Source organism: Sinocyclocheilus rhinocerous, unplaced genomic scaffold (genome assembly GCF_001515625.1).
Source record: "Sinocyclocheilus rhinocerous isolate Xijiao unplaced genomic scaffold, SAMN03320098_v1.1 scaffold1118, whole genome shotgun sequence".
Lineage (NCBI taxonomy): Eukaryota > Metazoa > Chordata > Actinopteri > Cypriniformes > Cyprinidae > Sinocyclocheilus > Sinocyclocheilus rhinocerous.
The window spans coordinates 140,337-163,117 of record NW_015662165.1 but is presented as its reverse complement, the minus strand read 5'-3'; positions in this window follow the sequence as shown (position 1 = coordinate 163,117).

Here is a 22,781-nt window from a genome sequence, read left to right as displayed (position 1 = left end):
TGCCTTGCTCAAGGGCACCTCAGTCATGGTATTGAAGGTGGGAGAGAGCGCTGTACATTCACTCCCCCCACCTACAATCCCTGCCGGTGCGAGACTCGAACCTGCAACCTTTGGGTTACGAGTCCGACTCTCTAACCATTAGGCCACAACTTCCCCACAAATTGCGGCGGATCTGAAAAAATTCCCAGTATAGGTCTCTTCATTGGACGGGAAATTGGGTCTTTGATAAGATGGCAAAGGGAGCGAACCGAATGCTGGAAGACTAGAGATAATGAAGTAAGCTGTGTGATTATTTATAGAGGTTCTCTCTTGTGCTGATTGGATAGATGGTGTAATTACTGATGATGGACTGGCCGTGTTAATTATCTGCGCGTGCTCCTCCCGAAATTTGTTAATAAAACAGCACTTAATAAAATATCATATTGAATGTCACTAAGACAAATTCTGTACCAGCGTTCATAAATGAATAAACGTACAGATCTTTATAGTGACAATAAGCAAATATAGCCTAACAACACACACACAAATGCTTGTTCTAAGTCATTCACGCACCAGGCTTATTCCTGGTAAGTATACCTAAAATTGCTAGAAATCTTGACTTTATCCTAGTGTTTAATGGCGCTACTGCGCTAGGCCTCGTCACACCGTTGTGAGATATAAACCGCAAAGTTTTTCATGGCGTTACACTATGAAACCAGAACAATTTTATGTTTCCATTACCTTGCTCGTTCTTTCTGTTTGAATTTGTTTACCGCAGTTTCACCACTCTTGTAGTATTTTCCCATCTAATTGTAATTGTTAGGCCTTGCGCTTTGTTTTCTAGATTTGCTGTCATGTTAACGAGCTCTTTGTTCATATACGCCAATATTTCTGTGAATTTGCTTGATTTAATAAAATGTTGCTTTAAACCGCCATCTTCATTTGAGACATTTACGTTATATTATTAATACTATCCTAGTTTATATCAGATATAAGATACAAGATCGTTTCTTAATTATTTTCCGTCTACACTCGAATTCTATTAAAGGTCTCCTCGTTTTCTTTTTTATTAAATTGATAAAAAAAATTTTTTAAATAAATAAAAGTTGGGTATAAAAGTTAAATCTTTTAAATGACCAAATTCCCTCACAATCGTTAACCAAAATATCTTTCTGGGAGAACTGATTTATTGTGACCGTTGTTTATGGCTTCCTGACATGCAACAGGGGTGAGGGCGGGCCCGATCGGTAAAACCAACAACAGCTGTCCTCATAAACTCTGCAGTCATCGCAAGCAACCTAACCGATCCGGAGCTGCGAACCATACCGGTTGGATACATTACATGTTGCAACTTCTTATTGATCAAAACGTTATCTAGACGGACAGTCAGAATTGGCTTCAACAATCCAATTTGTCTGAACCTGACGCACTCTGCAATTTTTCAATTAATATCGCTTCGGGGGGTCTAACCCATTAACCGAAATTCAAAGCATTGTGGCTTGTACCGTCGTGGATTAAAACAGTCAATCAAGATTCTAGGAAACGGCGACAACATTATCAATTAGGAGACAAAGTTTACGTCTTGGAGAGGATCAAATTCTGAAAAGGACGTCTGACGCTACGCAGAAGCTGATGGAGCATGTCTGGAGTTCTGGCGCTGCTGCGGATGAGCAACTGGAGTGTGACTGCGCCGCGGGAAAAACGTGTCCTGTAAAAGACTATATGTTTAAACCGCATCACAGAGACCAAATGATTATCTTATGCGTAAGATCATTGACGATGCGTCTGATCCAAATCATGACTGTACAGGGGATCCCAAGCGTGTAACAAATCTCAAGAACGAAATGGACGTTGTAAGAAACCTAAAAAATAATCCATGGCCCGATTTAACGAGTATGTTTATTGCCAGAAAAGAGCCAATCTGCGTAACCACCAGAAAAATTCTGGATGTGATGTCTGTATGTAGCGATGAAATGTATGTTAATGAGGTTCTCTGTCTGTGTACGTGTGTAACGGATTGGACGCTGGTCTCAAAACATTATGGTTCCATGATATGTGAAATTATTGAGACGCTAGTCAATTTCATACTAGACAAAAACATGTTGGCATGCAGAGATTTTCTTTTCTGGCTAGATCACTGTTTGTAACGGTAATTTGATCATTTTCTTCACTACATATAATAAAAGGTAAATAAAAGTTTGAATCACCTCACTCGTTATCCTTTTCTCCGAGTTCAATTTTTGGATTTGAATGATTTTGCATACGCCTTTATCCAAAGCGACTTACAAATGAGCAATTTTACAAATAGATTTTTATTTTTTTAATCATTTTATTTATTTATTTAGTCATTTAGCAGACGCTTTTATCCAAAGCGACTTACAAATGAGGACAACAGAAGCAATCAATTGTAGTATTAAAACAACTAAAAACAGATCCAAAACTAAAAGTTACAACTTTATAAATACTACTACTTACACATAGTAAGAAATGGTTATAAAAACTGAAACAGAAGTGAAACAAGTAGTAGGAAAGAGGAGAAATAAAAAGCGATACTTATCCTTTGCCGGTGTCCCTGCCCAGTGGAGTTGCACGGTAGAGTCGATGGTCTTTACACTCTTCGGTCTTCACACGAGGAGGCCGTCACGTGACGGCTGCCGTGGTAAACTAAGCTTTTTTATACCCGTCTAACAAAATACTAAATTCATTCAGCTGGACACACTTTCCTTATTTTTTTCCACAACAAATGGCCAAGCAAGCGCAGACATTGACAACATACGCGATACAGAACGAGACCAAACGCGATATCAGCACGTCTCCACACAGTAAACAAAACAAACGTTTCCTAGCAACGACAACTGCACTAAAGACTAATGAGAAAATGAAATACACTTACGAGCTGCTTTTAACTTCCGCTGATAAAGACTGCTTCTCTCAAAGACTATTTCTTTACACTGTTTTCTGCTGGCGCTTGAACACACTTTCCTTATTTTTTCTGCAACAAATGGCCAAGCAAGCACAGACACTGACAAGATACGCGATACAGAACGAGACCAAACGCGATATCAGCACGTCTCCACACTAATCAATTTAATAAAAAGAAAACAAGTAGACCTAATACAATGTATGAGTGTAGACGGAAAATAATTAAGAAACGATATTGTATCTAATATCTGATATAAACTAGGATAGTATTAATAATAGAACGTAAAAGTCTCAAATGAAGACGGCGGTTTAAAGCAATATTTTATTAAATCAAGCAAATTCACAGAAATATTGATGTATATGAACAAAGAGCTCGTTAACATGACAGCAAAATCTAGAAAAAAAAGCGCAAAGCCTAACAATTACAATTAGATGGGAAAATACTACAAGAGTGGTGAAACTGCGGTAAACAAATTCAAACAGAAAGAACGAGCAAGGTCATGGAAACATAAAATTGTTCTGGTTTCAGTGTAATGCCATGAAAAACTTTGCGGTTTATATCTCACAACGGTGTGACGAGGCCTAGCGCAGTGCCGTTAAACACTAGGATAAAGTCAAGATATCTAGCAATTTTAGGTATACTTACCAGGAATAAGCCTGGTGCGTGAAAGACTTAGAACAAGCATTTGTGTTTTTAGGCTACATTTGCTTATTATCACTATAAAGATCTATATGTTTATTCATTTATGAACGCTGTTACAGAATTTGTCTTAGTGACATTCAATGCGATATTTTATTAAACGATAATACAGAGGACTGTTTGAGAAACACTCTCATCTTTGTCACATTTACTGTCAAGATTTCGCAGCTTACAGACATCCGACTAACCGGAACCTGTAACTCTATCATAATTATTTAAAAATACATATAAACTTCATGCCTGGCACTTTTGTAACTGACTAAAGCTAAACATTTAAAATCGTGAAACAGCAGCACTGCAAACAGGAAGCAGGAATAACACTGTCCAACAGCGACCTCACGCAACGCAAATTCATCCTCTCCTCCCGAAACATGTTAAAGTAGATCTCTGGTAAACTGGGAGAAGAGCAGAGTAAACTTTATAGTTACCTACACAATTTGTATAGACGCACTGAACGTTCTAATCACACCGGTGTGATCGTACGCTTCAGGGACCAGCCACGACTGATCACACCGTACGCGTGATCGTACGCGTCAAAGGGTTAAGCACATTTAAGGATAGCTATGTTATAAACTGCAAAAGAGATATTTTTCAAAAACCCATATGACCTGCTCTTTAACAATAGTTTATAAGAGAGGATTTCAGTATTAGGTATTTGTTATATTGATTCATATTTCTGTTGTACAAACATATTTCCTGTATAAAAGACTAAGGCCCAATCCCAATTCTATTTTATACCCCTTCCCCATATCGGAGATCACGCAGCTCACATATTCAGGAGAAAAGAAACTTGTCAACGCTGCCCCGCGACTTTTATTAATAACAGTTTAAATACTGAATCGCTATATTTTCCAGCAACGAGAGGATAAAATCGCTGTTTTTTAAAGTAAACTCATTCTAAAAAGAGAAACGCACAGACGCGCATACACGCAACTTGCTCGGGCAGCCATGTTGCCGCTGAAGCCGGTTTACGCTGAGATAATTCATACCCCTTCGTTTGAAGTGTGGTCCCGAAAAATCTTCGTTTGAAGGGCTGTCTGGCCCTTCCCCTACCCCTACCCCTCCAACCAAAAGAGAATTGAGACACCCCTAAGGGCTAAGGGGTAGAATTGGGATTGGGCCTAAGTCTATAACCTTTTCAAGGGCATGTAGTATAATGTTATGGTTCTTCATTGTGATCACATTACAACAGGTGACATAGTCCCTCTAGCAAATCTGCCAAAGTGGATAAATCAGAAAAATTTTAGCACATGGTAGATGCTTGTGCTTATGACCGAGGGGGGTACACATAGTCCTAATATTTAATGTCAAGCAGAAATGTTGAAAGAAACGAGTACGGCAAATAAAATGTGAACATCATCATCAGCTATCTGAACAAGAGGTCTAGATGTAGTGGCATAAGAAAAAGGTCATTTATAATACAACATTTACAAAAATATACCCAAATGATCACGAGTGAATTTTCTGTATTCATATGGTAATTTTCTTAGTGCTTTGTTCTCTTGAGTTACATTGGGTTTTTGCTCTCACAAAATTCCTTAATATTTTGTGTCTGTAGCCTTTTCAGGAGGGTGTACAGCCTCAACCTTTACTGAATGTGTAGCTTTGAGCTCAATTGTTAGATATGTTTCAGTTGTATGTGTAAATCAGCAAGCCTTACTTTTCGTATTTAAATGGAGATGGATAACTGTCCTAAAAAGAAATACCTACTTAGTCAAACACTCTCAAGTAGAGAGTCATTTTCTGAATTTTCATTTATTTCTATAAACACTTGAATGCTGACGACTCTCAGAAAGAAGGCCTCACAAAAGGCACATACAGTCCAACAAGCAACATGTGTACAGCGTCATCTGTAATCCTGTCCATCTGACTAAGTAAAATGCCAGTCACAATAGATCAAGAGAGGTTTTTCTCTATTCTGTATGCATTATGGCACTTTTCTTAAATGATGTGTAACTGTTTTCTGAGTAATTATGTCTGCTGAATTTACAACTGTGGCCCCATAGATCTTGTTTGGATATTATTTTGGGGTCTGTAGGGAAGAACATGGACGATAAGGTTTATTCCATACTTATTCTATATGTGAGTCAAAAATAATAACCCTGGAAAATGGTTAAAAAAAAAAGTTGAAACAAGCTCAGCTGATTTTGAGCTCGGCTGATTCAAGCTCGGCTCAGCTGGAATTTTGAATAAAATATGTTGAATGAATGTAAAATATGTTTTCTTTGTTTGGTTAAGAGGCTTTGGAACTTTTAAAATAAGACCAGTTACACTCGGATGATGAACACCTCGAGGAAAATCATTTGAAATGTAGGTTTGTCAAAAAGAAAGAATATTCTGTTATCTGGTTTGGTTGTATTTAAAAAAGTAAAATAAATAAATAAAATCCCTTTCTTAAAAACATTGTGTCAAACTTATTTGGTAGCCTGATTCTCGTTTCATCGTGTATTGACCATATATGTATCACACTTATAAAAGTAAATCTTATAAATCAAAGATAGCCTATTAATGACTTTGTTAGCACACAACAGGTATGAAACTACATTTGGTAACCTTTTATTCAAGCTTTAAAGCAAGTTTATGTTTTAAAACAGTAAGTGTTATACAAATTGCACAATACTTGATTTTGGGAAAAAAGTTCCTGAATGGTGTGTGTGTGTGTGTGTGTTGGGGTGGGGATGTGGAGGACTGTTTAAAGTTGGCATTCCCTATTTTTAAAAACACTGCAACAACCACATTTGTCAACATGATTCTTTTGTAATATCATGTTTTGGCATTGCATTTACTAGGAATTGAATTTAAATTAAATCTTTGTAAAAATAAGAAAAGTAAAATCACATACATACACCCAATCATATACACAAAACACGAATCTTCTTAAAATGTTTATTTGTAACATAGGCCTATTGTATACTATTTTTTACAGTGTAGGTATTTTCTACCATCAGTCATCAGAAGTGTGTTGTGGTGTACACTTTTTCATTTAACTTAATTTGTGCCTTTTAAGTACAATTAAATATTCTCAGGATGGAGACCTCACATGTGCTGTTTCATTCAAGCGTGGTTTATAACTCAGCAGGTATCCGAAGAATGCGAATATTGACATGGGATGCATTTGGAAAGTCTTTTCTCTGTAGCAGCCTTTTGTCCCGACAAGTTGTTAAGTTGTTGTTTAAACAACCATTTTAAATGAACTGGAACTTTATGGGTAGATTACTGCTAAAGTCATAAACTGTCTCTTCAAAGACCAAGCAGACCAGCAAACAAGCGGTTACATGGTAACTTTCTACATATATTCCTGCGTAGATAACCAATAGTATATGTTCAGCGAAGGGTATGTTTCCCTAATATTTATTATGCTGATAAAGGTCGGTTCAGAAAAGTACGAACATATACAACTATATATGTGCAGAACTAGATCTTAGCAGACACAGGATGTCAGCGAGTGCGAGTGCAGACTCGCCATAGGAATACTCTAAGATATGGACACTTTTTAATTTAGCCTTTTAAGCAGGAATATGTTTTGAAATAAAATAAACTAAGTACAAGTTTGCTTTAAAAGGATAAACTAAGTTTTGAACATGTACCGCCAAATAAAAATCATAATTTAGGTTACAGTGATTTCAAATATCAACATTGGCTACCAGAAATCACTTACTCTGCCTTTAAAACAACATCTTTTCTCGTTTCAATTACATCTTTTCTCGTTAAAACTACATCTTTTCTCGCAATAACGAGATGTTTTCTCGTTAAAACGACATCTTTTCTCGTTAAAACGACATCTTTTCTCGTAATAACGAGATGTTTTCTCGTTAAAGGCAGGGTATGTGATTTTTCAAAAACACTTAGAAAACTGATTCGGGCCGAATAGCAAACTTTCCCGTCTGAGCTCATCTGTATTCCCATAAGAAGAACGCGATGCAATGCGCGGCTTGATTCAGCTAAAGATATCCTTTAATAATATATAATCACTAATACATAATTAATATATAATCAGACTAAAGTATCAAAGCTGCCCACGCATGTGAAACAAATATTAAAGCATAAGCTCATTTGTTTACCCACGAACAAAAATAGGCATACGAAAAATCTATCTTAATTTTAGTTTGCTCGTTTTCAAACAGAACGAAATAATAATAATAATTATAATTATTATTATTATTATTATTAGCTATTATTATTATTATTATGACATAATATGTCGTTATTACGAGAAAAAATATGTAGTTTTAATGAGAAAAGATGTCGTTTTAACGAGAAAAGATGTCGTTAAAACGACATAACATCTCGTTATTACGACATAATTGAGTGGGAAAAAAATGTGTATGGCAACAATGCGTCACCGTACATTTGCAAGTAAATAAGAAAAATATTTTATTTAAATCTTTTCGAGATTTCGTCTAAACAATCTTTTAATTTTGAAAGATCTTATTTACACTCTTAAGATTATGCTTTAATAATACATTTTATAAGATGAATACGTTCACTCTGAAAAAGGGTTAGAGGCCAGAAACTTGACACATGCACTGTAATGGACCGCAGAGACTCCGCCTGTCTCTGAGAGTGGGTCTGAAGCAGACCGTCAGTTTCACATTTGAGTTTATCTCTGTGAGGACCTAGGAGTTTTGTCTATATTTCAACTTAAACATTTTTATTTTATTTTATTTTATTTTATTTTGTAAAATCACTCATCCATGTTTGGACATCATTGCGTAAAAATCTATCTCTAAGCACTCTGAAAAAATGTAAGACATCATTTTCATATTTATTGTAGTCTTGAGCGCAAATGGAGAAAAATTGATTTTTCCGTACATTTCTGCCATATGTACATTAACTGACAGTCACCACTGATAAGCTACCACTAAATATTGTAGAAACTTAATTTGCTGTAAAGTTGCTTTGCAATGATTTGTATCGTGAAAAGTGCTGTACAAATAAACTTGAAACTTGAATTGAATATAAAACTATATTAAATGTTTGTTTTATACAGTATGTTATATATAATCACATTTTATTACCACCTTCTTTAAAAGAACAAAATATTGTGTTTTATAAGTTCGATAAATGGAGAAGTTTTGACATGCTCTGACACTTGGTTTCTGTTTCCTCCCATGTGGTGTGTTATCCAGTCTATGATTCATGGTTGATTTGCCTTATCTTCGGTATCATATTCATCATTGGATTTATACAATGTTATTTAATTGTTTAATTTAAGTTGGTTTACTTTATTTCAGTTTTGTATTTACATCCTTTTTTTAGGAACATTTCTGTCAACCCGGTTATTATTTTAATAACATTAACTGTGGAAAAGGATTATACCTGTCATTCTAATAAAGTATTAACCTTTTTGTACTCTGGCTTCTAGTTCATTTATTTGAACTACCTGTGTTAAAGATATCATTGTTAGGGTCCCCTATCCTAGAAAGTGGGGGTGGCGTAGTAAATTTGACCGACATTCCTTACAGCCATATATTTGAGGTCAGACAAATAAAGTGAAATTGATATTGAGAGTGGGCAAAATGTAATTTTAATTCCTCAAAGTGGCCTTAAGGGGACAATTAATACAAAAATGAAAATGTTTTATCATCATGTTATTTTTAAGAATGTTGGTAACCAAACAGTTTAGGTGCCCATTGAAAAAAAAAAAAAAAAACACAGACATTTTTCAAAATATTTTCTTTTATTCATTTTTTGAGTTAATTATCTCTTCTACTGAGATTTGCTAAAATGTACGGATTCGGCTTCTGCAAAGCTTGATAATGAATGTGTGAATTATTTTGGGTAATAGATGTATGAATTATTGACATAATTCTCTCTGTCTGTAATCCAACTACTTTGAGTCATTACAGACATGTTGTCAGGGAGTCTCTGTCACCAGTCACCAGCTCTGGACTCCATACCCCAGAATCCTCCCCGGCTCACACCTTGTAACGTTTCCTGCTCTTGGTTGAAAAAAATATTTTCTTTTTAAATGCTGGGGTGCCAGACAGAGTTTCTGTCGTTTAATCAAACCAAACTTAGAGTCAAGTCAAGAAAAATACAAAGGCCTGTGTAACTAAATAGCCACATACCCTGAAATTTGTGAGTTAGGAAATTCATAAACCTTACAAAAAAAAACAAAAAACATTGAACACAATTAATCACCTTTCAGATCTGTATATTCAAGGTTCAAAGTTCAACAAAGACCAAACATAATCAACAGACCAAACATAATAAATGCACAGAAAAGGAGAGCAAGCAGTTCATTAGAAATTGTCCACAATATAAGCAATGTAACTGACCAAGAAGTCAGTTTGTATTTCTTATTTAATTATTTTTAAAGTGCTTTGTTGGGGACCTTTAATTTGAAACTGATTAGTAAAGCGCTGGTGGAGACTTTTATTATGAAAAAGCGCATAGTGACTGGAAAGACAGATATCTGCCCCGCATGGAAAGTTAAAGAGTGTTCGCGTTCTAATGTTTACATTCTACTCATCTGAAGTTAAAAAGGGACATCAGATGCAAGATTAAGTTCTCCTTTTGGTATCAAGCAGCCAATGAAGTAAGTTTTTCATTTATATTATATGTGATTGTTGTGCATTGTGTTGCTGTGTGGAAGAGACCAATATCTGTACAAATACTATAATTAAGCTGTTAAAGTGAACTTAACTCTGTTTAAAATGTTTACAAAGACAACATTTATTTATTTTATGTATTTATGTGTTTATATTCTTTGTTTTTACTTTATATTTGTGTATTTAGTTCTCACAGCATCTTGAGTTGGTTGGTTATGAACCAGTCAATAAATCGCCAGTCATCAGAGAATCCTTGTGCTCATGAAATTACTGGGGGGAGCTACAGTGAGAATTCAACTGCTCTTCACGAGTAGGAGAAGAGAAGACCCAACCAGCAGTCAGCAAAGCATCAAGTTCATCACACTCTGGATTCTGCAAGATGAAGTACTGCTTACACCGGTAACTAAGAAGCAAGAGGCAAATACAGAGTCAAGGCACTGTCAAGTTAAGACCAACAAGAAAGTTAAGCACACACAAGTTCAAGTTAAGGTGCTTAAAGTGGACTTATTCTTGATATTTGCTTAAAAGAGACTCTTTAAGTGTTCAGTGTTATTTTAAAGAAGTGCTGGTGTTATGTGCTCACTCATTTACACTTTAAGTCATTTTGGAGCAAGTATTAAACTTAAATAAGAAGATAATTGTTGATTGAACTGTTGAAAATAACCATGTTCAGTACAATTCATGTTGTATGTACACTTAAAAATAGACAGTGCAACAAAGAGATATAGAAAATGGCAGAAGGTGGCCAGTCTGCTAGGAGTAGCAAAGAAAATATAACAGAGATTATGCAATCACAGCAGCAATCAGAATCCCAGGAATGTGTAGAGAAACATGAATCAGTAGCTGTTGATGATACAACAGATCCAGAGCCACGAAGAAGTCAAAGAACCCGCAAATTAACTGAGAAGGGTAAAGAATTACACAATGAAAAGTTGGCTAAACCTAAAAATCACTTTCAAGGCTTTTATGAGAAATGGAAATCTTTGGCTAGAGACACTAGACAAAAACTGATGGGGCATCTCTCCAACGACATGCTGCAAGCTCTTATAAGCACAATAAGTTCTGCTTCAAAGGATTTAAATGTTGTTTATGAAGAGCTGCGACAAAATGTGAGTCCTGATAGTGATACTCATCACAGAATAGACACTTGTGGTGCCGTTACTAAGCTGAGAGTTGAGTCTGCATGGAGTCGTTTAGGTGAGGGAGTTGAGGGTCAAGAGGGTCCTTTCATTCAAGAGAGATGCTGTACTGATACAGCTTCAGTATTTTCATGCATAGCCTCCAAATCAAGTCATGGAAATTCCAGGTCTTCTTCTCAGTCCTTAAACAACTCAAGCGTCAGCTCTAGAGGTTCAAGTTTGTCCTCTGTTAAGAAACAAGAAGCTGCTGCAGAAATTGCTGCAATTGAAGCAACTTTAGAAATATTACAACAACAAGAACGTGAAATAGAGGAACTCCAAAGACTTGAGGCTGAAGAGAAAAGGAGCGGAAGCTTATAAGCGTCGACTAGAAAGAGAAGAAGAAGCTAGACAGCGTGTAAAGTTTGAAGCTGAAAATGCCGCCAGACGGAAGAGAGCTAGAGCGCTTGGAGACGCTTAAGAAGTTAAATGCTGCAAAGGCGCGGATGCAAGTCTATGAGCAGACAGAAGACTCAAAGGATGAAACCAGAGAGTTACTCCATGACTGTGAAGAAGCACATGCCTAAATCAAGCAGCTCCTTGTTCCAGCACACACCTCCACACAAAGGTGTGACAAAATCACATCAAGAAGATAGCACTGCAGACCTTGTTAGGATGTTAGCAGAATCGATCAGTTCAAGTCGTCTACCTATACCAGAACCTGCAACATTCTATGGAGATCCACTCAGATTTAGTGATTGGAAAATCTCCTTTAAAACTTTGATTGACAGAAAGAACATACCAGTAAGTGAGAAGATTTACTACTTACGAAAGTATGTTGAAGGACTAGCTAAGAAAGCCATTGAAAGTTACTTCCTAGTGGGCACAGAGTCAGCTTACCATGCAGCATGGGCTATTCTAGAAGAAAGGTATGGAAATTCATTTGTCATTGCAAAAGCCTTTAGGGACAAGCTTAATTCATGGCCTAAGATAGGTCCTAAGGACAGCGTTGAGCTGAGGGAATTTACTGATTTCCTCAGAGGCTGTGAAGCAGCTATGGTTGAGATTAAAAGCCTTCAAGTCCTCAATGACTGTAACGAAAACCAGAAGATCCTTTCCAAACTTCCTGATTGGTTAGCCTCGAGGTGGAATCGTCAGGTAATAGAAATTGAAGAAGAAACTAAGACGTTTCCTACCTTTAGTCAGTTTGTGGAGTTTCTTGCAAGAGAAGCTAAGATCGCTTGCAACCCAGTGACATCCCTTCATGCTCTGAAGTGTACTGAGGTTGGAAAAGTAAAGGTAGTAAGAAATCAAGGCACTAGAGTGAAGGTATTAGCTGTTCAGTCTAGTGAGAAAACAGATGCAAAATGCGCTTTCTGTGATAAATCAGGACATGCTATTCACAAATGTCGGAAGTTTACAGAGAAAATGTAGCTGAATGGATTAAGTTTGTTCAAATGAGTAAGTTATGTTTTGGCTGTTTGAAGTCTGGCCATCTCTCAAAGAACTGTGAGGATAGAAGTATATGTGAGACATGTCAGAAAAAGCACCCAACATGTCTACATGAAGACTGCACAAAAGAAACGAAGAAGTTTTCAAAATCGGAACAAACAAAAGAGAAGTCACAGGAAAGAAATCAAGAGCTGACAGAATAAAGAGACCACAGGTGACGCAACATCCAATCGAGTTGTATAGGATGTGAATAATACTCATACCTCTACAATTGTACCAGTATGGGTCTCAACTACCAATGAACCATACCATGAAGTTCTTGTTTACGCACTTCTTGACACTCAGAGCGACACTACCTTCATCCTTGAAGAGATAGCGTAAGCTCTTGACACAACAAAAAAATCTGTGCAACTGAAACTCTCAACGATGGTATGCAAAAGCACAGTTGTTCCATGTGAGAAGTTAACTGGCTTACAAGTGAGAGGATTTTATTCAGGCAAGAAAATCTCCTTGCCAGTAACTTATTCAAGAGAGTTCATTCCTGCGAATAGAACTCACATTCCTACACCCAAAACTGCAAGAGCTTGGCCACATCTAATGCACATAGCTGAGAAAATTGCCCCTCAACAAGTTTGTGATATTGGCCTCCTAATTGGCTACAATTGTCCTCAAGCTCTCCTGCCCAGGGAAATTGTATCTGGTAAAGAAAATCAGCCTTTTGCTCAAAAGACAGATCTAGGCTGGAGCATTGTTGGCGGTGGTAAGTCATGTGTAGATTATGGTGATGCCATTGGAGTTAGTCATCGCATCATTGTGAAACAAGTGATGCCAAGTTTGCCATCTTCCTTCAATCTTACGAATGAAGTTAAGTATATCTGCAGAACACAGATCAAGGAAATAGTCACTCCACTAAGTGTCATCAAAGCGCTTGAGTCTGACTTTAATGAGAAAGCATCTGAGCATAGCCATGTTTCTCAAGAAGACCTGCGTTTTCTGTCAAAATTGAAAACAGGCATCAGACTCAAGGAAAATGGTCATTATGAAATGCCTTTGCCTTTCAAGGAAGATAGACCAAAGCTGCCCAACAATAAGGAATGTGCCATGCACCGTCTCAGATGCTTAGAGAAAAGGCTAAAAAGAGATGAGAAATAATATAAGGACTATGTAGCTTTTATGAATGAGACAATTGCTCGAGGCGATGCTGAAATGGTCCCAGTTGAAGAAATCGATAATCACCTTGCTTGGTATATTCCCCACCACGGGGTTTATCATCCTCAAAAGCCTGGGAAAATCCGGGTAGTCTTTGACTGCTCAGCGAAGTTCTATGGTACATCCCTCAATGAGCATCTGTTAATTGGTCCAGAGTTAACCAACACACTTGTAGGCGTTCTCTGTCATTTTCGTATGGGTCCAGTAGCAATCATGTGCAATATTGAGCGCATGTTTCATCAATTTCATGTCAAGCCTGAAGACCAAGACTATTTAAGATTCCTTTGGTGGGAGAAAGGAGCTCTAGAATCCGAGCCACAGGTCTATAGAATGAGGGTACATTTGTTTGGCGCAGCCTTATCGCCTGGATGTGCCAACTACGGACTCAAACACCTCGCTGCTCAGGGCCAAGGTAATTTCAGTGAAACCTCCATAAGATTCATAGAAAGAAATGTCTATGTCGATAATGGGTTGACAAGTGTCTCATCAGTGGGTGAAGCTATCCAGCTAATTAAGGAAGCAAGAGAACTCTGCAGCACAGGGAGACTTCGTTTGCACAAATTTGTGTCGAGCAGCTAAGAAGTGATAGCATCAATTCCCCAGGAAGAATGTGCTGAGAGTTCTATGGTTCATGACTTAGCTTTGGGTGAGCTTCACATGGAAAGGGCACTCGGTGTGAATTGGTGTGTCACATCTGACAGTTTCCAGTTCCGAGTATCTGTTAAGAAACAACCACTTGAAGAGGAGTCCTGTCCACAGTGGCTTCCATGTATGACCCACTTGGCTTTGCAGCGCCTTTCATCCTTGTTGGTAAGCAAATATTGCAGATGATGTGTCAAGACAAAGTTGGTTGGGATGAACCACTTAAGGATGACTTGCAACCACAATGGGAACATTGGATTTCAGGTATACGAAGTTTGGCGGATGTCAAGATTCAGCGATGTTATCTGCCATCATCTATCAAGGATGTTCAGCGTTATGAGCTTCATCATTTCTCTGACGCTAGTGCTTCAGGTTATGGAGAATGCACGTATCTCAGAGCCATCGACACATCAGGAAAGGTTCACTGTTCCTTAGGTATGGGCAAAGCCAGAGTCGCTCCTACTAAGATTACCACCATACCGAGGCTGGAGTTGTCAGCAGCTGTAGTGGCTGTACAAATAAGTGACTTGCTGAGAAAGGAATTAAAGTTAGACAGCCTAGAGGAGTACTTCTGGACATACTCAATGGTTGCCCAAAGATGTTAAGGTGGGAAATATCGAAGTCGATGACCCAGAGCTTCGAAAAGCACAGGTTCATAATACCCATACAAATGAAGAAAGATCATTACTTGATCGGCTCAACAAGTTTTCTGATTGGACAAGAATGGTGAAAGCTATTGCCAGACTTAAGAGATGTGCCAAGGAAGCCAAAGGTCTCAATCCAAGAGTCAATGAAGCCTCAAGCATTGAAGAGAGAAAGGAGGCAGAATTCACCATTATCAAAATGGTTCAACAATCAGCCTTTTGTGATGTGATACAGAGTCTCAAACATCAAAAGGAGATTAAATCCAACAACAAATTGCATCCGCTAAATCCCTTCTTAGATGAGCATGGTATCCTAAGGGTGGGAGGTCGGCTAACACATGCTGCATTACACCCGCATGTGAGACATCCTGCAATTCTCCCAAAGGACAGTCAGATATCGACCTTACTCATCAAACATTATCATGAACAAGTGCGTCACCAAGGGAGAGGGTTGACTATGAACGAATTGCGTTCAAATGGTATCTGGATCTTGGGATGTAGCAAGGCCGTTTCCTCACACATCTACAAATGCACTAAGTGCAGGAAATTTAGAAGACCCACTGACGAGCAGAGGATGGCAGATCTTCCGCAGGAACGTATGGAGACAACTCCTCCTTTCACATACTGCGGAATGGACTGCTTTGGTCCTTTCTACATCAAGGAAGGAAGAAAAGAGCTAAAGCGTTATGGGCTTCTATTTACTTGCATGTGCTTAAGAGCTGTGCATGTAGAAATGTTGGATGATTTATCCACTGACGCATTCATTAATGCATTACGTACTTTCATTGCCATACGTGGACCTGTGCGTCAACTTAGATCTGACCAGGGCACTAATTTTGTTGGTGCAAGGCGAGAATTTGCTGAAGCACTAAAGGAAATGAATCCAGAATGCCTAAAGGAGTTTGGCTGTGAGTTCATCATGAATACCTCATCAGCCACTCACACAGGGGGCATTTGGAAGAGGCAAATTCGGACAATAAGAAGTGTCTTAACATCCATTCTGGATCAGTCAGCTCAAAGACTGGATAGTGCCTCTTTAAGAACATTTCTCTGAGGTCATGGCTGTCATAAATAGCCGACCATTAACAACAGAGCATCTAAATGATCCATCTGGTCCACAACCTCTTACGCCTAACCACATATTGACTATGAAGTCTTCAGTAATTTTACCACCACCTGGAGAGTTCGTTAATGAAGACGTTTATCTTCGTAAAAGATGGCGCAAAGTGCAATTTTTAGCTAATGTATTCTGGTCACGTTGGAGGAAAGAATATCTTCTAAACCTTCAACAAAGGCAGAAATGGCACAAACGCCGTAGAAATGCAAAGGCCAATGACATTGTCATTCTGAAAGAGGACACAGCTCCACGCAGTCAATGGAAGTTAGCGAAGGTGACAGAAGTGCACACTGGCACAGATGGCTGTGTCAGAACAGTGAAGTTATTGATCAGTGATTCGACACTGGATAGAAGGGGCAAACATGTTACAAACCCAACCTACCTTGAAAGGCCCATCCAGAAAATTGTTACCCTGATTGAAGTCGATTAAGAATTCCTACCATTCCTTGGGTTAGTCTATAATATTCTTGGTTAAGTGTTATGTTACTAAGTTACAAAAATCACAAGAAAGTGTTTTGGTGGGAGTGTCACTGACCAAGAAGTCAGTTTGTATTTCTTGTTTATTTAATTATTTTTTAAAGTGCTTTGTTGGGGACCTTTAATTTGAAACTGCTTAGTAAAGCGCTGGTGGAGACTTTTATTATGAAAAAAGCGCATAGTGACTCGGAAAGACAGATATCTGCCCCACATGGAAAGTTAAAGTGTGTTCATGTTCTAATGTTTACATTCTACTCATCTGAAGTTAAAAAGGGACATCAGATGCAAGACTAAGTTCTCCTTTTGGTAACAAGCAGCCAGTGAAGTAAGTTTTTCATTTATGTGAACTTCCAATAGTTCAATAGCAAAAATGAACTTCCAATAGTCAAAGTGACAAAAAAAAGGATAATACTAATATTATCAGTCAACAGTATCCACAGCCGCTGTATTTTACTCACAACCTCGTTTTCCAGAAAGTCTGATTCGATTCCGTGACTCTGTAACTCCTTGAGCGTTGAGATTGATAGTTTTCAGACTCCAGATCTGTCAGTCCATGTCAGAATACACACTTGCTCGACGGCATACTTGCAGCGTTTAAACAACAACCTGCTTGGTACACAGCGAAGCGTGATGAAGTGATTAATAATCCAGCAAATAAGAAGTTGTTGGATCGCTATAATTGCAGAGGGACTTAACTTTCAACGCAGTAAAACAACAGAAACGCTGCGTGAATCTTCAGAGGGACCTCCGCAAGATACTGCTTGCTGCTTGGCCGCCGCCATCTTACCAAAACGGACGTCATCAACTAATAAAGGTACATCCGAGGGCTGGACTCACACCGTAACCAACCAGATGACTGGAACTACAGAAATATTTACTAATGCTGCATGCATTTAGTGTTATGATTGGGTTGACATGAATGATGAGAATGAATGATGATTAATACTGTTAACATATTGTAACATGGCAAAAGTTATCAGTATAACACTGTGTTATATTACTCTGAATAGATATAGGGCTAGGTTCGACTCTTGGGAGGATAAAAATTAAATTTGGGCCAAATGGTATGAAGCAGCTAACAGCCAGCACATTTATTGCACATATAACAAAAAAAAAACAAATAACGGAAGAAACAAGTTAGTATTTTGTTGTATTGTCCCAATACAACACTGCTGGAATGGGAAAAATTCGATATTTAGTCCAGGTTGTGCATAACAGGTCAGAGAAAACAAAGAAAGAGGAAAAAAATAAAATGTCCAAAAGTCCTCCTGGTTCCTTCGCAAATTGGTGTGTGTGTAGTGTAAAATGAATGTATGTATAAGGCCTTGTTTTATCCTACTACCCGGGTAGTGTGTGTAAAGTAACAGCTTAGCTGTAATTGAAAAGAATCCCACGATGCAGACAGGTCCGAGTTGAACGTCAGCAGTAGGCCCTTCACAGAATCACAGGGTCTGGCTCGCCATAGCTCACATACGCTCACAGTTGATCATGTCACAGGATGGAATCAGGCAACAACAAAAAAAGTCTACACAGAACAACATAATTCAGAATTAACATATCTTAAGATTCACATTAGCTTGTCACAATAAATGCCATACGAGTAAATAAATTGTCAGAAGCATCACTCACACGTTTTAGCTTAGCAATTTAACATCAATACATGTGAGCACACTAAACACACAAATAAATCTCTGTTTAACACACAGGTTGATTATCTACATCCCAAAATACTTAGGGACTGTATGACTAATGCCAAAGGATTTCCTAATGACTTATAGTTCAGTCTATTAGGTTGTTCCCTATGTCGTGTAGAACGTCTGAGCTCTGGCATCTCTGGAGCAGGTATGTTTTTATTTTCTAGATCATGCTCCAGACAAACAGTTTCACTGTTGTTGTGTTTGTCTTCTCTTGCTTCATTCTCTTTTTGCTCAACAGGTTCAGCATTATATACAATCAGCTCCTGATTGGACTCATCATCAATTCCATCAGTGGACTTAGATTTCAGTTCCTTGATAGGTTTCATCATCTTTTCCAGGGACTTCCCAGATAAGTCATCCTCTGTCAGGGTTTCACCAGGTACTTGATTTCTCTCCAGGGTTTCTGCAGGTAATTGCACATCTTCCTTACTTCCTGAAGGTTCAAATGGCCTTGCATTAGGATTCAATGTAGTCCCAATTGTATCTTCATTCCAAAAGGCTTCCTAAAGTCAGCATTGGAGAGAGGTTTGGACCCCTTTTTCTTTCGGGGTGGACAGTAACCAGCTGTCAGTGCATTTAAGGGCTTTGCGATTTTCGAGTAGTCCCTGACAAACCTCCGATAATATCCAGTGAATCCTAGAAAGGATTTTAGCTCACTCATGTTAGTGGGTTTCAGCCAGGTGGTAAGTGCTGAGATTTTATCGGGGTCAGTCTCCACACCGTTTTCGGAAACAATGTGTCCAAGGTACTTTATGGACTTCATGAAGAACCAACATTTGTCTGGGGACAGCTTTAGACCAAACTCTTTTAATTTAAGACTTTCATGAGGCGTTCCTCATGTTCCTCTAGACTGCTTGAAAAAACAATTAAATCATCAAGAAATACAAGGACTTCTTTCAGATGCAGGCTGCCCACACATTTCTCCATAACACACTTAAAGGTGCTAGGTGCATTCGTCACCCCCTGTGGCATCTTGTTAAACTCCCAGAATCCCATGTGTGTCACAAACGCTGTCTTATATTTGTCCTCCTCTTCAACCTCAACTTGATAATACCCCGATTTCAAGTCCATAACAGAAAACCATTTTGATCCTGTTAGGGCGAATTGAATGTCTCTTCAATGTTTGGCAGTGCATAGGTGTCCTTTATTGTCTTATTATTCAACTTTCTATAGTCAACGCAGAGCCGAATGGAACCATTTTTCTTCACTACGACAACTATGGGTGAAGCGAATGGACTTTCGGACTCCCGGATGATGTTTGCGTCCTTGAGTTCCTGAAGGTGAAGTCTAACAGCCTCATAATCAGATGGATGGATGGGCCTTACTCTTTGTTTAAAAGGGGTTGGGTCAAAGAGGCGAATTCTGTGCTTAACTGCCGTGGTGTGTCCGTAATCAAGATCATTCATAGCAAAAACCTCAGGAATGGAATTGAGCTTTTCTGCAATTCTGTTTCTCCATTCTTCAGAGAGAGGTGAGTCAGTTAAATCGAAAGTGATCTTGGTATCATGGCTGGTAGAACACATAGCATTGCAGCTAACTACAGTGGAGGGAGGTAGAAATGTTTGCTCTTTCTCCTCAACAGAAGTATCTTTCAGCAAAGACAAAGCAGATGGAACATAAAGCTCAGCTAAGCAACATTTTCTTGGAAGGGTCATTTCATGAGCTGTTTCATTCTGAAGAAGGATAGGAACTTTGAATGATGTTCTTCTGGGATTTGTGAGGACATAACTGCAAAGAAGCAAACCACCATGGAGAATGGAGTGAGCGCATGGCTCTACCACAAGGGGAGAATTTCCGGCTGTAGACATGCCTCTAACATATCCATCCAGGACTATCTTTTGACCAGCGGGTATTCTGACATTCTGTTTTCCTTTCAATTTGACTTGGCCCACTCTGCCATTTTGTTGCTCAATGGTGTATCTGCGCAACAGGTTCTAGGTATCTACAAGGTATCTAGGGTGTTAGTGCCAATAAGTACTGGGATTTCAAGATTGAATTTGTAGTCGGGAATGACGAGTGCTAGCATGGTGACAGTTTCAGCTTTTCCAGTGATATCTTCAGGGAAATGCCTGCCCTCCAGCTCCTTCGACTTCAATGAGATCATTCAGAGAGAGGATTGGATGGGATGACAAGTGAGTATCATAGAATAACTTGGACACAGTTGTCACCTGTGACCCTGAATTGAGAAGAGATACACAGGGCTTCCCATCAATGACAATTTTATCAGTGCATCTGGGACCTATAATGCTAGGATTTAACTCACTGTCATTGGCTGAAACACTGGAATGGGCTTGACTCTCTATTCTTTCTTCATTCAATCCATTGGGACACTTCTTTCTGCAAAGGGCCCAAGTATGTCCCATTACTGAAACCCGACCCGGTTTAACGGCATTCTGTTTCTCCTTGTCCAATCATCCTGTTTGGCTTTAAGCTCTTTGTACTTCTTGTCTACTAGGGCTTTGTTAATGGAGCCTTCGCATAGTCTGGCTACATGGCCATCTTCTCCACATCTAAAGCAGAACCATGGCTTTGGAGGTTTACTTGCTACTTGCTGCATATTTATCTCTGCTTTAGCTGGCATGACTTTTGGGCTTTCCACTAACTCGGGCTCATGTCCTTTCTTTTTAGACTTGGAGGACTTTAACTGCATTTGCAGATCGGCCACTTGCTTTCTCAATGCCTCAGTCTCAGACAGGCAAGCTTGCAACACACCAGGGTCGCCATAATCAGAGACATCAGTAGCAAACTGTGTGTGACTCGTAACCTTATGCTTCGAACCGCCTATGTGTCGCTGCATCCTATCAAATTTTGCAGCTCTTCTCTTCAGTTCTGAGGAGTAACAACAGCTCAGCAAAGTCAGGTGGTGTCTTTGTTTTAGACTCAAACTGAATGGTAAGAGTCAGGGAATGATAAGAGTGACCTGACTGGAACTGTTTCAATAAGTGGCGATTTGCGGAGGACTGCTTTACTCCGTTCTGACTGACAGCAGTGCTAAGGATGGTCTGCAGTCTCTGTAAGTAGTCAGAAGCTTTCTCACCCGTGTCCTTGTGAGTATTTAGGAACCTGGCAAAGATCTCATCGCCATCCTCCACCAGCCCATAAGCAGAATCAAGAAGTTTCAAATAATCCTGAGGAGGGGCAGTGGAACCAAGTTGCTTGACCACATCTGAGGCTGGTGGTAAGAGGCTTTCAAGGATCCTCCTCCACTGAACATCTGGAGGGAAAGAATCTTGTAGCAACAGGTCAACATGGAGGCACCACGTGTCAAAGTCGGCTTCACCTGGGGGTTTTGGAACTCGGCCAGAGAAGGAACACAGCCATTTTGAATGTGCTTGCACTGCAGAAGCGTAATTTTTGATGACATGTTCGACAACTATGCGTTGCACCTCAGGTGGGTTTAATTCATCAGGAGTAAGTGCATTCAGTGCAGACTTTGAGAGTCTTTTTCCTCACTACTGGATCAGATTTCATTTTTGATCTTTTAGACTGTGATTTCTTTTTGTATCTTTGCAGTATGGAAGTGCTGTGGTCAGAAGATGTCATATCTGAACCAGCATCATCACAACTGGTCTCACTTGAATCCAGGGAAGAATGTTCAGCTTGGGCATGCGACTGTTTAATGAGTGGGGCTAACACTTTGACAATATCTACATGCCAGGTAACTGTGGGGTTTCGCACATTTTTTTATCTCTAGGGGGAAATCAGGCTCCATGAATGCAACAGGAGTGTGTGTATCGAACTCTACTACTACAGTAGACTGCCCTGACTGTACAGTACTGGGGGCTACTCTCACTACTTTCACCACAACTCCATATTTTGTAAGGGTTTCAGCAATTTCATCATCAGCATCTGTATCGGTAATGCCTAACACACACACAGCACATTTTGCTTTGACATTGTAGCATCTCTCAATATCTGAAACACTCATTTTGCTTAATCACCTTGCAAAAATTTTTACAGGAAATAAAAAAATATCACTCAGTTCAGTCAAATAACTTGTGCTCAGGCTGTAATTATCCTCCTGGCTGGCATCGCCACAAAAAGGTGGTGTAACACGGCAAAAGTTATCAGTATAAGACTGTGTTATATTACTCTGAATAGATATAGGGCTAGGTTCAACTCTTGGGAGGATAAAAATGAAATTTGGGCCAAATGGTATGAAGCAGCTAACAGCCAGCACATTTATTGCACATATAACAAAAAAACAAATAATAGAAGAAACAAGTTAGTATTTTGTTGTATTGTCCCAACACAACACTGCTGGAATGGG